The sequence below is a fragment of the Globicephala melas genome, chromosome 7, assembly GCF_963455315.2.
Source record: "Globicephala melas chromosome 7, mGloMel1.2, whole genome shotgun sequence".
NCBI classification, from domain to species: domain Eukaryota; kingdom Metazoa; phylum Chordata; class Mammalia; order Artiodactyla; family Delphinidae; genus Globicephala; species Globicephala melas.
The window spans coordinates 56,890,647-56,898,082 of record NC_083320.1 but is presented as its reverse complement, the minus strand read 5'-3'; the positions used below and the strand labels follow the sequence as shown (position 1 = coordinate 56,898,082).

General features: G+C 37.7%; 1 pseudogene; it reads right to left on the bottom strand.

Moving 5' to 3' along the window:
• Positions 1-4,199: 4,199 nt before the first annotated feature.
• Positions 4,200-5,268, bottom strand: LOC115851091 (protein cornichon homolog 1 pseudogene; annotated as a pseudogene).
• Between the last annotated feature and the right edge of the window lie 2,168 nt (positions 5,269-7,436).

The window sequence follows — 7,436 nt, the reverse complement described above, 5'->3', positions numbered from 1 at the left end:
AAAAATCTCCTCCCCCTAAGCCCAAGATCTGACAAGAGATGTGTCACCAAAAGTGTTTGGATGTATTCTGCAAACTTGTTTTAAAAAGAAGATTACTTTGGATTTTACAGAATCTTCCATTCCAACCTCAACAATACTGAATTATCTGGACTATCGTCAAGCCCAAGGGGGACATTTATTACCTTGGGGGATGAGAAGGGACAATTCTTCACTCTAAATTCTTCCCTCTAAATGTGATAATTTTCTCTTTGAAAAATATAGCAGTTAAGATATATTATTTTCATATTTTGCCTTTTAAAAAGTTTCCTTCCTCTGTAAGTTATTCTTTTGCCTACCCTATGAGGCCACTGAGCCTACTGAGAACTCCCCTAATGGTCCGGGAGACAAAGATCCTGGAGGATTGTCTTCATACTTCCAAAATCTTCCTTTTTTTATATATTCTCTGTGTTATAGATCACAAGGGTTACAAAGCAATCTCTCACATTTCCCAGAAAATAAATACATCTGATTTGGAAATCCTTACATCAGCAAGATTCTATATTATTTGTACTAGTTATTTCTTAAACAAATAAATAAAACCCCAGAAAATCTTTTTAAAACATCATTTCAAACAATACAAATAGAAATGTGACATGCATGGCATGGCTGTCCATTTTACTTGCACTGTTTTACTGTTTCATATTCTGAGCAAACAGAGAGGCTATTTTCCCCCAAGGGTTCAGGAGGGCATACGATTTCATTTCTTCAGAAAATTGTTTCTCAAGATTTCAATCTTCTTCGCTGGAGATGACAAAACATAATATCAGAAACACTTAGGCTTTTTATCTACTATATTTTCAAAGAATAAATAAAAGCTCAGTATATGCTTAATTCAGGTAGATTCAAACTTAGGAATAAATCACACACATATTGCAAAATAGCTTTATAATGTAAGAACATTTTAATTTTAAAATGTTTAAGAGAAGATCAATAGAAAAACTAAGCCCTTTAAAAATATTTTGCATTGTCACTCTTATTTTACTCAAGTAGCATTCTATTTTCTAAATCTTGGGGTTAATGAGACAAGAAATAAAAAATTAAATTGGATTTTTAGAAAAAGAGATTCAAATGGGCAGCATTCAGCTAAAGCTTCTTTTTCCTTTTTCTTTTTCTAATAGTGGTGAGCACTATTTTGGTTTTCAACCTCATTACACTTCTATTCATAGAGCATGGTATAAAAACTTTAAGCCTCAAATGTTTTAAATAAAACAAATCATGCATCAATGAAAAGAAGACCATAATGGCTTTTTTTTTGTAGCTTGCCTAGTGCAGTTCGCAACTGGTCTCACAGCATTAGCTAAAGAATTCCCATTAGTATTAATATGCTCTTAAGTTCTAACTGTCCTATCATTTAAGCAATAATTTGAGGATCAATTCAATTTCATGGGAATTTCACTACGCCAGGCCAGCCCTGTGGCTTTGTGCACAGAGAAATTTAGTTGTTGAGACACTGAAGTTTTCACAGTCTTTTGTGGAATAATTGAACACATACACACCTACCACACACATGTCATTAAACTAACATCTTGGATGAAACCAGTTATCAAATAAAGGTAGCTTCTGTGGTATGGATGCCCATCAGCTCCACACCTTTCTTCCCCTGGATCCTAGCTTGTCTGCAGACACCATAGAGAATAGGTCATCCAGGAAAATATCAGGGTTGGTCCCTGAAGAGATTTAAGAGACACTTAAGGAATACTTGAGTCCCTATTCTGTCCTGTTGCTGTCTTGGCTTAAGGCATTGCCTCTAGAAGGTCTCTGATAAGACAACAATTTCTGATCTGGGAGAGTTAACAGGAACTCATTAGCAGGGTTCCCTACATGTAGTAAGAATATATGCTTGCTCATTGAATTGAAATAGCACCCATGAGATCACGTCCATGTAATCTGCCCAATCAGTAACGAGCAAGAGCATTGCAGGACAGAGCGAGTCCTGAGTGCTATGTGGGGGGCAGAGAAGAGAGCAGAAAATAAAACACCCACCTGAAAATACAGAATTCTTATGTAACTGAAAAAGGTTTAGAAAGAGGCTTCATTGTATACTGAACAAACTATATTCTTGACACAAAAATTATTTTTACTGGTTGTGGGAAAGTTCAGAGAAGTCACCACTATAAGCTTAGGCAGCATTTTATATCTCATTCACTGGAAGTAGAAGAGGTTGAGGAATAAGAACATTGCACCAAGACTGATAGGTTGTGAGACTTCTGAACTTTGACACTAATAAACCCACAAAAACTTCAGCAAGTCTCCTGGCTGATCTTGGAACTTCCTCCTGTTACGTTCTTTATAGATAATCCTGCTCCAACCTTAGTTTAGTTTCCTAGGACAAACCCTGAACATGATCAGTTATAAAAGTCATGCAACATGCATTAAGAAAATGAAATACAAGCTCTTCTACTATAAGATATATATGTGTTTCAAATGATACTTGCATTCTGCAAAATCACAGGATTTATAGGGAAAAAAAAGTAGCAAACCACTCAAAACTTAGGCAACTTTATAATGAAAACACCAACACAGAGAATAATAAACCTAATAAAAATATTTTCAGTTTTTTTTAAAAAAGTCGTTAACTTTCTAATTTAAAAGACTACTGCAAACACAGGAATTTTTACCTTTTTTGTTGTTGTTGTCGTACGCGGGCCTCTCACTGTTGTGGCCTCTCCCGTTGCGGAGCACAGGCTCCGGACGCGCAGGCTCAGTGGCCATGGCTCACAGGCCCAGCCGCTCCACGGCATGTGGGATCTTCCCAGACCGGGGCACGAACTCGTGTCCCCTGCATCGGCAGGCAGATTCTCAACCACTGCGCCACCAGGGAAGCCCTAATTTTTACCTTTTTTTAAAAAAAAGATGTATATTTCACCACAATAAAAAGAGAGAGAGAGAGGGAGAGGGAGAGAAGACAGCTTGATGGAAGGGATGAAATGAAAGATAGAGGCTACTGATTTGAGAAGACAAGTTCCAAATACCCAAAGATCAGAGAGAACCACACACTCAGCACTTCTAAGACAAAGCACATGGCCACACTGTTCACAGGTTGGTCTTCTCTTTAACTTAGTTTGGCTGTAGGTTCTATATTCTGTGTTCTTCTAGCTTGCTGCATTCAGCTGCTGTTGTTTGCTGATGCAAAACATTAATGATCTGAGGAAAATCATCTAAGACCAACATGACTTCTGAGTTATACTGGCCTCATTCTCCTAATTACCAGTTGCATAAGAGCTAATTCCTGTTACAGAAACATGCTACAGACTCCCCTGGAAAAGCTGTCATCCAAGTGTTGACATGGTATTTTCTGAGAACATAGAAGACATCTGAGAATCCTATGCATTACTTCTTTAACCATCTAGAGGCAGAAGCCTGAACCAAATAACCTCCAAGCCCCATCTAGCTCTTCCATTTTAGGATTATTCAATTTTGGAGGCGCAAGAGCAATTTAATTTTTTTTTATGATACATAAATGACAATAACAGTAGATGAAATAGATGTGGATGACAATAAATGTAGATACTAATTGGTAGGAGACCATTGCCCAATACCTTACGTGGAAGAGGAATTTTTCATAGTGTAATGATTTTGAAATTCCAACGTAACAAGGGAGCTTAGTCAAATGAGAGGACAGTTAATCAAGTCAGCCATCAGGGGTACCCATGCTTTGGGGAAACAAGTGTCCAAGGTCTATCAGGGTTTTAGATCCAGGAAGGATCACTTTGTTTATAGCCCTTTGAAGACACACTCGTGGAAATCAAAATTTCCACTCTTTGAGATTATTCAACTAATGCATGACCAACAGTCTATACTCTAATCTGTTGCTTTTCACCAAAAGGATTTATCCAGGCCTCTTTTCTTTTTTTTTTTTTTTAAGTCTTAATTTCAGAGTTTTATTGTATTGCACTAAAGGAACAGCAGGATGGCTATACAATGTTCTCTCTCATTCAGTTTTGAAAATCTAAAGTACTTGCAAACTCTTAAGAATATCTTTACCACCAGATTAGAACACTAAGTATAATAACCAGTTTCTTAATAAGTGATGTCTTACAAATCAAAACACATTTAAAATAGCTTTCAATGCATTCTTCACAAGTAAGTCAGCATATATTTTTGTATCATGTTCACTTATGCTTAAGAATTAAAGCAAGTAAAAAAAAAAAAAAAAGAATTAAAGCAAGTATATTACTCTGGTGGAAATACGGGAAATCTCTCATTCATGCAATATACAGGGATAATATTTCAAGTCAAAGGAAAAAAAATCCCACTCATTTTTTTAATGCATCCATATATAATCACCTACATGATAGATGAGGAAACCCATGAAGTTTCCACAGGTCAGATATATATTTTCAATTCATCAGAAGCACCTGATATCTACAGCTAATTTTTAATTAAATGGCATTTCAATAAAACCAAAATGAGCCCTACAACTTCTATAAACAAAAGCTTCCAATGGACTAAGGACAGTCAGTAATTAATGCAGTCATTCAAGGGATTTTGGCTGTTCCTTAAGGAGTGCAAGTTCAAACCTGTCAACACCAGAGGTATCATTTCATATTAATTTATACGTCATTCCATTTAAATTCTTTATCTGAGTATAACATATGAAAACAGTCTTTCCACAAGCAAAAAATGTGGAAACATTTAAAAAATAAGGAGACATTTTTTAAAGTAACTGATCAGATTCCATAGGCTACTCTTGGAAACAGGATCTTGCTGGATAGAATCCCTTCGTTTGATGGCTTTTTGCGTGCACTTAACCAGACCAGTTCTTCTGAGTGTTGTTCTAAGAGCTCACCAAAACATAGATCATGCCATATAGGTAGTAAAAAAATGCTAGAAGATGAAAAGCTAATTTGCACCATTCTTCTTTCTGACAATATGCTAGAATATCTGCATTCATGATGGTTGTAGAGTCATAGAGTCCTGGTCCACTCATCACTGGTCTACTCATATACCTCCAAATATGATATGCCAAGAGGGGCATATTGAGACCCAGTGTAACCACTCTGCTGCACAAAGAAACATGACACAGAAGAAAGCGTGGATGAGGTACTCTGGAAGGACAAGAGGATTCAGGGTATTACACTGGTCTATAGGATTCCTGTAATCAGTCTTCAGCTCATCAAATGCTATAATATGCCAAATGGTGGAGAAGATGAGTGCAGCGGTGAGCAGCAGCGCCAGCATGTAGCAGAAGGTCGCGAACTTGAACGCCGTGGCCGGGGCAGGCCTCTTTTCTTTAGGCTCTTCTCGAAGCTAAGCAGCTCACCCTTTTAATCTGCTTATTCAGCACAAAATATGAAACACAAAATAAAAGCAGTGCTTGACTTTCCATAACTGCCTTTTGTTTTAACTTGTTGGCCCCCTTTTGCCCTATTTGAATAGTAGTGTATCTCCTTCACATTCCAGTCTTAATGAGGTTATTTACCTTGCATACCCAATGAGATTATACCTTATATAATAAATTCTCTTCTCTGAGATATATCTGAGAGGGCAGCCTATTTAACTATTAAAAGGATTAACCTTTTAACTGAGAATGATCTTAAGGCTGGACACAATTTTCATGCTGAGCTTTCAATTACTTAAAGATGTCACCACTGCATACAGAGGTGTTTACATTTACATATACTAGTAGATCAGCCTTAAAAATAGCCACTCGTTAACTTTGCACAATGGCTGGTAAAGAAAGCTCATTTGTTGCTATGTGTGTATTGCTCTTGCTCATGTGTGTTAATGAAATACATGTGAGCTAAAAATGCAAACTGGGAAGTAAATATCTTTTTTTTTTTTTTTTTTTTTTTTGCGGTACACAGGCCTCTCACTGTTGTGGCCTCTCCCGTTGCGGAGCACAGGCTCCAGATGCGCAGGCTCAGCGGCCATGGCTCACGGGCCCAGTCGCTCCACGGCATGTGGGATGTTCCCGGACCAGGGCACGAACCCATGTCCCCTGCATCGGCAGGTGGACTCTCAACCACTGCACCACTAGGGAAGCCCAAGAACATCATTTTTAATGCATTAGTATTGTTATCAATTATACATGCTAACAAAACACATGGAGGGACAATCCATATGGACCCTTCAAATTTCCTTTTAGCCAATAATTGTTCTTTTCTTCCTCACCCAACTTTTACCATAAGTGATAACATTGATTGCCTTAATTCTTTTCATATTGTCATTCCAGGTGGGGAACAATAGAATTGGCCAGAAGTCTATAAACAGAAAGGGCGTGAGGAAAAGCAAACGGCTTGGGTAATCCACCATTTGGACAATAAGTTTGGCTTTACTTCATCGATTGGGGGATGGGGATGGAGATGAGGGGGGAGGCAGTTGGTGGTTGGGGGTTAGGAAAAATAGGAAAAGAAACAGAGTTACTTACTTAGCTTATCTAGATCATTGCATTCAGGTAATAGTAAAAAGAATTTTCATAAATCTATTTTCCTCCAAAATCCACTTGACTTTTGCATTATGGCACATCTCACTCTCAGATCCTCATAAACATTATAACTTAATCTGATTGATTAAATGTTGTACTGACCTAAAAAGGAACTGTTTATAGTAATGTCCAAGGCACTGGGAGAGCAGCTCTCTTAAGTCAAAACAATTTGGTCTCTATTCTTAGGAAAGGAATAATTGAAAGGAGAATCTCCCCTTGGACATAAACCACCTTGTCCATCTCCCCTGCAAAAGTCCCAGAAAAATCTAGTCTATTTACTAATGTTCTGGGGCTCATGGATTATTTCCGGAGAATTCAAATATTTGTTGATAACCTACCAACTGCTGTGTACTGGGAGTACAGCAGGGAACAAAACTTTCAGAAATTTCTGGCAACATGGATTACTTTCTACAGGGGGAAAGGGTGCAATAAACAAAGATGCAAAATATATGCACGTTAGATGGTGATAATATTGCTATTGAACATTAGTGATAATAGAGAAGTTTTAGACAATTTTAACAGAGGAAAAAAGCAGGAAAGGGAATGGAGGGATATTTTAAGGAAGGTGTTGTCAGGTTAGGTAAGGCAAGTTGATATTTGAGTAAAGACCTGGGGATGGGGGATCCAGCTAAGCAAAAATGTTTAAGGCAGAGGGGCAATTAAGAGAAAAGGCTCTGAGGCAGGAGTATGGCTGGCATGTTAGAAGAAGGCCAAGGAGGCCAGTGAGGGCAAAGAGAGATGGAATAATAAGAACAGGAACATCAAGCAGGGGGTGAGGGTGGATAGTGTAGGACTTTATAAGACATTGCAATGTCTTGGGCTTTTACTCTAAATAATATGGAGAACTGTGAATCTAAACTATGGACTTAAATGTCTGTCAACAGATGAATGGAAAAAGAAGATGTGATATACACACAATGGAATATTATCCAAGCATAAAAAAGAAGAAATCCTGCCCTTTACAACAACA